This window comes from Lepidothrix coronata, unplaced genomic scaffold (assembly GCF_001604755.1).
Source record: "Lepidothrix coronata isolate B3197 unplaced genomic scaffold, Lepidothrix_coronata-1.0 Scaffold65, whole genome shotgun sequence".
NCBI classification, from domain to species: Eukaryota; Metazoa; Chordata; class Aves; order Passeriformes; family Pipridae; genus Lepidothrix; species Lepidothrix coronata.
Genome location: NW_016690245.1, coordinates 4,199,236 through 4,208,764, shown reverse-complemented (window position 1 = coordinate 4,208,764; position 9,529 = coordinate 4,199,236). Strand labels below are relative to the sequence as shown.

Below are 9,529 nucleotides of genomic sequence, written 5' to 3'. Positions count from 1 at the left end.
AGAGGGGATTAAAAGATCAGCACCACATTTATTTAAGCATTTAAACACGTCAGAAGTGGTTTTGTAAAATTTAAGCTAGTTTTCGTGTATGACTGCTAGGGAATCAATTATGCCTTTCCTGTTAATTTTGACAGCCACTTCACATTGGGCAACACTCATTCGAAACACTTTTTAAGAAGTATTTTCTTCTTTCAAAAGCAGCTAAAGCTACTTACTTGTAGTGTACAGCACATCAAGCTGGTGGAAAAAGAAAAAGAAATCAGTCACCGTTTCAAATTAAAAAGAGAAAAAAAAAGCGGGGCAAAGAAGATGAAAACACTGGAGTACAAAGCTGCCTTTAGGAACTACAATACATATATGTTGTCACCATTTGGTGTCTGATAAGTTGGCAGAAACTGCAGTTTAAGTGCTTTTATTTTAGGAGTGATCTGCTGACAAAAGACACATGTGCAAACCATGCCATTTAGATGAAGGAGTCATATTCACTTTTTGCAAAGTACAATTTATTTATTTTTTCCAGATTATAATGTTTTCTAGGAAGAAAGGAGTACAAAGACCTCTCAACCCTAAAACAAAACCAAACATCTCAGCACAAATTGGAGCCCTGATAGCTCAAAGCAAAAGCCTCACAAACATCTATTAGAAGCAGGAAATGTCTAATGGAAAACTTACAAACATCTGATACATGAAAGGGAAGGCACAAAACAGGAAAGCAGAGGCATGAGCAGCTAATTGCTGTAGATTCCTCACAACATTCGCTGAAACACAGCAAGACACATCAGTCAGCTCCACAGCACTGGGGTATACAACAGCCATTAAAGTATTAGTAAGAATACTTGGAAAATGAGCACTTAAAAAAATGCTAATTCTTTGGACAGAATGAAGCTGCTTATGCTTGTGACTGAATTTACAAGGATGCTTTGAGGGTGGCCAGAGGTATCCTGGCATAATTCTTCTCATCTAATTCCAGTTATGAAAGCCTGCAAAAATAATAATTTTTTAAAGTATGATTATTATTCACACTGAAATCTAGGTGTAAAAGCAAGATGTATATCTTGCCAGCTACTGCATACATATCCAAACTTGTAGATGAAACTTGCACTTGGTTTTGATAACCTCTGGTCTAAGAAAAATGTGAAGTTTTGAGCAACAGCAATGCATTATGCTGGAGTATGGACATGCAGCAAACACAGAGCACCTATTCTTGCCCCTTGTAAATGCCCGCTGCTTGTCTGGTTTGAATAAAGTTATGCCTACTACTGTCAGAACTGAATTTGGCTCATGGTCCTCATGCAAATTGCCGCTTGCCTGAATGTGTGCACCATATTAAGAATGCAAATATGTTTGGACTAGATGATTGTTCCTTTATTTGCTGTACACCCTAATTCACAAGGAGTTGAATAAGGGTAGTTTTGGTGTGTGCAAGAAGGCAGGCTCAGACAAAAATACATTAAACTGTTTGCAAATAAGTTAATTATGTCAATAGATCTGATCTTAAGTCACCCTTTCTGATGTTATGTATATGGTTTCTTGAACATAACCAATAGAGAGAAAAAAAAAAACCACTTTAAAAAGAAAAATTGTCATTCTTCAGGACATGAAATGAAGTACCTTTTTTACACATACTGCAAACAAGCTTATGTCCAGGGTCCCCATCTCCAATGCTTTGAGTTCTGAAGGCCAGAATGTATCATTTTATCTTTGTCTGAATTTCAACTCACAGACATTCTGTGAAGTTAATCGCTTGTATTTGTCTATTGGAAAGGCATCCAGCGCTGAGCTGAAGACATCTGGCAATCTAAAAAACAATCCCTCATTTATAATTTGTTCAAATGAATGATAACCATACCCATTAAAAATGTATATCGTATTTCTCATTTGAATTTCTGTGATATACTTTTTCATTCCTTCTCACTTCCAGCTGTTATTCTGGAACTTTGCCAACCTTCTGTGAGGCACTTAGGGAAAAAAAATAAAAACACAAAACCAACTAAAAATTAACATTTGTGAAAAGAGAAATTTAAAAAAAACCCAACAAAGTAGCATTTTCTAGATTTCAGAAATAAAACCTAGCTTCAACTACAAAGTTAATTCAGCAAAAATACAAATTTTTATTTTGCTTACAATTTTTCTTGCTCACGTTTTAAAGAATATTTTAAATTATTTTGAAGGAAAAGCCCTATACTCTATTTCCTAATGAAAGGGAAAAAAAAACAAAACACCAACAAATACAACAGAACAAACCAAACCCAAGGAAGAAACCAAAATTTTTTTAGCCATATTTTCAGAGCATGCTATTCTTTCCTGTGGGAAAATTCACACATTCTTTACACTGAGATATTAAGTTTGAACTTTCAGTCATTTAATTAGTTCTCAATTCAACAAAGCATTTAAGCATGTTTTCAAAGCACAAAGCACTTAAGCACATTCTTATTCTGTCCCTGAATAGGAGCAGAGTGCTGAATCACACTGGGAGCTCTGAGAGCGGATCCCAGGGCAGCCTGGCAGGGCCACAGAGCTGCAGGGCTCTTGCTGGTTTGATTCCCCAAGAAGGGGTATGGTAGTGATTACATCATGCCCGGAATTAAAGCCAGGCCTAGTTTGAAAATGCAAAACTTTTTGCAATCCTATATAATGTCACAAATTTATAATAGAAAATTGAAAACACACATATGCCATATGAAAAAAAAAGACAAAAGAATCTGTTGGGGATTTATATTTGCCCATTTTTCACAAGTATAAAATAAATATATTAAATAATAATCCGATAAAGCCTTACATTATAACTGTGCAACTGGACTTTCACTGTGTTTTGGATATATGGGATATGAAAATGTAGGTGAATTCAATTACATACACAACTAGACAGAAAAACACACAATTTAGGTTTCCAAAATCTTCAGCTGCAAGGTACCTGAGGGATACATACCCAGACAAATATTCACACACACACACTCACACACATACAGAGCTCAGGTGAATCACAACAATGCCTTGGAGAATCAAGAAAAAAGATGATGCTATGTATCAAACAGATATTGCAAACATATTTTCAGTTAAATTAACAATAGTATTACCTTACCAGTAATATTTTCTATCTTTTACATTTAATTTTATACCAAGAAGTCTTTTATTTGAAACTATGTTTTCCGTTTTTACTTCGTCACTAGGTGTTCAGAAATATTTTAAACTTTACATTGTATGCTAAAATAGTAATATTGGCATTTCTGATTATTTCATACAATATTTGTGTCTAAAATAAGTCTATCTGAAATTTAAACACTCTGTTTTTTGCTTCCAAGACTCCCTCTGATATCAATGAGGAATGTAGGCTTGACCCATTGCTGAGTAGCCTTTTGAACAAACACCTTTAGCAGTGCTAGAGGTAGGAGTCAGTTCTCTATAGAGATAAGCACTTAACAATTCAAGAAAGCAAAGAATTAATGGAATTCCTAAGAATTTGGGACATGTGTCCCTGCCACAATGGCGTGTTGGTTTACGCTGCTGCATATGGCTGTAACCCCAGAATTACAAAATATTCAACTGGGATGCTTAGTTTTGTATTCACTTTCTGAGTGGCAATTCTTTAATTGTGTTTCTTTGTATTGTTTCTGTGTAAAGCTTTAAGGATTGTAAATCTTACTTACTTTCTACATCTTGTTTCCCGTTTTCAAGAGCCAAATTCTGAAAAAAAATAGATTACACCCACCACATCAGGTAATATTCAGACTGAGCAAAAATATCAGGAATCAGACAAATATTACTTTATATTTTCTAAACAAAATTTTCTACAATGACATTAAAAATATATCTAAAGAAACACTGTTTGCAACTCAAAAAGGGATTTCTAATGCAACCCAACTGAAAAAGTCTATTTACCCAAACTGAAATTCTCTGTTTCATTTTAACAAAATCGTAAAACATTTTTTTTAATAAAAATGTTTTAAAAGATTGAGAAATTCTACTGCCCAATGCCTTTAAGAAGGAAAAAAAGGAATCCCTGTACGTTTCATCTATGTAGGGCTGCTAAAGTCTGAGGAAGGGGGAATTGTGCTTACGCAGAGGAGGACGCCCATCATGCGTTCGCCAGCAGGGAGATGTCAGCCATTTTTCTGCACACTCTCCCCAAACGCAGGCTGGAGCTGCCCTCGCTCCACCATGTCAGCCCATCTGCTTCTCTCCTCACCCTGAGAGCGCTTCCACTCACGCAAACATCCTCTGGCTCACTACAGGCATATCAAAAAATGTTTTCTTTAGAAGAGAGGCAAATGAGGAATAGGAAAAAAAAAGATCATATTTTCCAAAGAGGACAAAGAAATGCGAAGCTCATCCTGCCTGCCTTGCTTGAGAGAGCTGCTCTGCATTCAGGGGTTAGCCCGGGTGGAGAATGATGCTGTTGTCTCACAAAGGACTCATGTTGAGCTGAATCTTTGATTACAGGACAAGTGCCTGCATTAGGCCCCTCATTGCGCTCACATTCTGCTCCTGCCATTTGTACAAAATTTCTGAGTGATCTCTTTGTGAATACAGACCTCAACTGAATCAAAGATGAGCTTCATCCTTGTTGTGTGTGTGTCCCCCCCTTATTTTTCTGTGAGCACTCCTTTTCTGTTTCCCTGCTCCTCCTCTCCCTGATCCCCTTCTCCCTGTCTCCTTTTAGACCCTTTGCCTGGTTAGAAAAAGGAATGCTATGGATCTAAAATAAAATCTAATGAATGGCAAACCTTGAAAATAGAGGTAGAGGTGCCTTGTGTAATCTTTTAAATTTGCCCCTCAAATTCAGTCATGATCCCTGCAAAAATTATGCATAACCTCTTGGTCTTCTTAATAGGATTTATGCTTGTTGTTGCTCTGCACACCCTGCCATGCCAGAGAGGACTCCAGAGCTGCTGCTGTAACCATGGCCACTCCTCATTCACCACTCTTGGCAAATTTCTCCTGGTGTAAAAGGCAGTGGGAAGGAGAGATGCACCAGCAGATGCACGAACACGATAACCCTGTGTCTCTCAGCAAACCACCATGTGCCTAAAACCCACTGAATTTGTAAGCGTTATCTGAGAACATTCTTTCAGCAAAATCACCTCAACATCTGCAACACAGAAAACAAAGCAAATATATAATCAACCTAGTTTAAAATCCGGCTTCAGTCAAATGTCACGGGGGCTTCATGCAGGCTCTGGAAGCTGGATTTTTTATGCATCTGCCCAAATTGAAAAGGTTATTTCACTGTCTTCAGGATGACTCTTGAGCTGAAGGCAGAGCTGAGGGTTGCTGTCCTGAAAGAAGGGAAGTTGCTAGGAGATAAGTCCAAGATTTCAGACAGCATTGGTTGGAGTTATCTCTAATTGACAGCTGCTTACCCTAAGGGTCTAATTCTAACCTTGAGACCAAAACCATAATGAGAGGGCAGCTTTCCTTCACCCCTGTTTTCTAGCCAGGGCAAGGAGATTACTGCAGGTCTGTTCTTCTCTGGTTTTTGTTATGCTTCTTTTCGTGGGGCAGCCCTGTGAGGCTCAGAGCCTGCTGTGCTTTCTGAGGCTATAGTTTGCATCAGTGAGCCCTGTCTGATTCATACCACCTGAATAAACTTGCTCTTACAGCTAAGATGGTCTCACTTTTTCTTTTTTTTTTATTAAAGGGGGAAGGGTGAAAAGAAATTCTCTTAAACATAAAATGATTTAAAGACTTATTTTTTTAAGCAGATACATTAGTGTGCAGCCTATGGTTAACCCTTTTTTAGGGGGACTTAGACTGTCATTGGTAGTTTTAAATCAAGTCCATGCTGTTGGCAAGTTGCTGTTATTTAGGACTGAAAATAAAAAAAAAAGAGAAACATTCAGAGAAAAGAGATTAACAGAGGCAGGAAAATAAACTGGGATAGGTTCTCCGGGGTGGTGGTGGTTTTGGTTTGGTTTTTGTTGTTGCTTTGTGGGTTTTTATTTTTTTTTATTTTTGGGGGAGTTTGGTTGATTGGTTGGTTGTTTTTTTAACTGACTAGGTTTGTTGGGATATTAATTTATGAAAACAAAATCTCGGAGAACGTCAACTTGTATTTTAATAATAATTTTTTCTATAGACAGTGGAACAGTATACAAGAAGCCTAAGTCTAATTTTCTTCTTAGTCGTACTAATAAAAATCTGGTCTTCTTCCTCTGAATTCACTGGAGCTACTCTGGACTTATACTAGGTGACTGAAAATATAGTTTGAATAAATATTTCCAAGGGGACAATTAAGAATAGGGAATGTAGTCACATTTAATAACCCATGGCAAAAGAAAAACAAGAAAAGAAAATAAGAAAGGAAATAGATCCCAATAATAATTTTTTTCTAGAAAATAATCCCATGAATTCTTGAATCTCAGTCACTTTCCTGGTCAACAATAAAAAATTGTTCTGCAGATTTTTTCAAGTAGGTAAGATCAAGTAAAAATTTGTATCTTTCAGGGAGAATGCAAGCAGGAACCAGTTCATAAATGCAACATCACTATTGTAGGAAATTTCTCTGATAGACACTGTGGGGCTAAGTGCTCCATGGCTTAAACCATTTCCCATCCCTCTGCATAAGGGCAGGTGAGCAAGTGGGGAGCAGAAGCAAACTGCAACTCCACAATTACAGGGAGAGAGGATAGTCCCAGCCCCTTCATCCTGAGCCTCAAAAGCATGCCAATTTTGTATAGTATTTTGGGTATATAAATACTTACCCTTGAGAAATGTGTTGAGGCTACCAACTTGCTTCGCAAAGACTGACTTGCTAGCCCTGATGTTTTCAAAGTTAGCAGTGTGGTCATTTGGATTTCATTATGGTATTCTTGGTCTGGAAGCATAGTCCACTGGGCAAATTAATTTCTGAAGGAATAGCTGAATGCCTGCCTGCTTACCAGCCAAAACGGATAATGAGTGTATTGCCCATGCGTCAGAGGGGAGTCAGCAAGGCAGGCTGGACAGTGATAAAACAGCATAGAGAGAAGCTCAGACCTTGGCATCACTCTCACTCATCTCTGCTCTTGAGGGAGTGTATAAAAAAAGACAACATCCAAGGCCCTTAGAAAAATAACCATTAATGAGTCCCATAGAATGAACTCATAGAAAGTGTTCTGTGGAGGCTGGAGTAATTTGAACGAGCAGACAACCAACCCAGCAGTGCATACAGGCATAGCCATAACTGCTGGAAAACAGTGAGTCTCATCTTAATCTTCATTTTTTCCTGTTTAAACTATTAGGTATATTTTCCTAATATACTGGGTCCTCTTATGTACTGCCTGTGACTGCTGCCTCTGGAAGTCAGAGACTTTCATATCGCTTAAATGGAATTTGTATATCCTTAAGGCTTCAAGTAAAACTAAAAATATGGTTTGGTGGCATATTTATAATAATGTCTATTTCTACAGTAATTTAACTTATCGTTTATTAAGTTGCATGTATTTGAAAGCTAATATTTGTACTGTGTCTGATGTGCAATTCAAATTTGTGCAGCAATTGCTGCAAGAATATTCACAAGAGTTGTTTCCTTGCTCTGCAAAACAACTATCTTTTCTTAACACTATCTTGGTAAAGTGACCTAAAATATTTTTTTCTCCATATGAAACACCAAGAGTAATGAAAATCAACTCCTCCCATGATAAACTGTGATCTTCACAGTAGAAAGCAAAAAAAGAAGCAGCACAGAAAAAGAAACATGATCTTCGTACCTTCCAGAACTGCAATATAAAATTAGAGGACTATCATGTAACTTCACAGCGGCATAAAGGGGTCACCTTAGCTCTTTGTACGTGTTACTGAAATAGAGCTCTGCACCTCAGTCAGAAAATTTTCCTAAATTTTTATCTTGCTGTGCACTTCACTTTCCTGACCAGGCAGGCCGATCTTAAGGAGAGAAAGAGAGAGAAGATGCTTTGCAAATCAGACTTGTATAAGCTACTGACCTCAGGAATAAGAGGAAGAGACTGGAAATCTCAGGAGTCTGGAACCACATCCTCATTCTCTGAGCCACCAGCATGCAGGCATTATTACTAAGCTGGTGTCAGGACTGAGCCATACTAGAGGTTTGGTGCTGATGAGTTACCCCTACATAGGCCCTCACTTGTGAGCTTATGATGGTCTTTGTCAAGGCTGTCTAAAAAATATTTCAAAAAAACCAACTGTATCTACAACATAAAAAACAAGAGCAGTCAGAGAGGGTTTGATTCTTCCCCTTCTGAAACCAATGAGACTACATCGAGGCTTCCAGTTTACACATGTGGAGGTACCCTATACACCACAGTTTTAGGATGTGACCTCTTGCAAATAATAAAAATATTTGAAATATTTTTTTTTCATTTTTAATAAAAGAAGATTCAAACATCAGCAAACTTCCAGGAATAAATCTGTGCATGTTCAAATTAGGAAACAACTTTGCTTTTGCACCTGGCAACAAACTATACTGTAAGTAAAATTTTACCCTTCTACAAGTTTTCAGATCTCTAACATCTTCACCTATTGCTTCCAAAACCATTTCCAGCTTACTAGGTATGTAACACATTAGAACAAAATAAGTCTGCAAGTTCTGGCACCAGGACCAGCCTCCTTCAGATAATTAGAAAAATTAGATCTGACCACAGATCATAATGATATTACTCTCATCTTCAACAGTGACTAAAATATTTGAATACAGTTTCATAATGATGCTACTCCCATCTTCAACAGTGACTAAAATTTTTTCAATACAGTTTCCTTAGATGGCTTTCTAAAGTTCTTTTTCCCAGCTCAGAGAATTTTTTTTGTTCTATCACTGAAAAAATAGTCTATGCCTTTCACAGTATTCCATATATTATTATATTTACACTTTCTTTTCACCAGAAACCTTGATGTATAACACTGTGTTTTGAAAATCAACATCTTACTTCCTGCCAGAGCCAGTAGATATAGCAGCCAGTAATAGCTGGTTTCTAATTTTTTTCTCTTTGTGCTAGAAGGAAAAAAAAAAGTAAAAAAATTTGCTGACTTTAGATCTTAGCCTATCAGATGAAGACTTACTGGTGCATTAGAGGCCTATTCAAAATAGGGCTTTTCTTGCAACAGGAGCCCCTAACAATTGGTAATGAGGACAGATTCTGAATTGTTTGTGAGCAGCTGCTTAGTAGGTAAGAGCTTGTTTGGATTCAATTGAACAGTGTTTTTAGAAGCAGTTACTGACCCCTGACCCTTCCTACAGACTGGGTTGATGGGATTAGGGAAAGCTAGCGTTCAGCTTACACTTGGCTATAACAAGCTGGCAAGAGATAACATACTTTTTAATTATCAAGTTACACCTCTGCCAAAGTTTGTCTATGAATTTACCAAATGGGTCAATGAACTATAAGAAATCAAGCTAGGCTATGGGATAGTAGTTACATAAGAAAACAGTTTTGGTGGAGATATAATTAATACATTTATGTGGGATTTTTTTTCCCTCTGCAAATATTTCACATTTTCAAATCTTCTTCTATATATGCTGTATGTGGTATTTATGTCAATGCAGCTTAAGGTAAAAAAAATCTGAATTACTTCTAAG

At 37.2% G+C, this 9,529-nt stretch overlaps 1 long non-coding RNA gene across 2 annotated transcripts; it reads right to left on the bottom strand.

Annotated features, from left to right (window-relative positions):
* Positions 1-486: 486 nt before the first annotated feature.
* Positions 487-6,820, bottom strand: LOC108498854. Of its 2 annotated transcripts, XR_001875329.1 has the most exons (5): positions 6,702-6,820; positions 4,059-4,226; positions 3,648-3,684; positions 1,612-1,798; positions 487-980 (listed from the first exon to the last, which is right to left on the bottom strand). It is a non-coding gene; the product is annotated as an uncharacterized LOC108498854 (long non-coding RNA). The 2 variants fall into 2 exon arrangements; XR_001875328.1 differs by lacking the exon at positions 6,702-6,820 and having other exon boundaries at positions 4,059-4,338.
* Between the last annotated feature and the right edge of the window lie 2,709 nt (positions 6,821-9,529).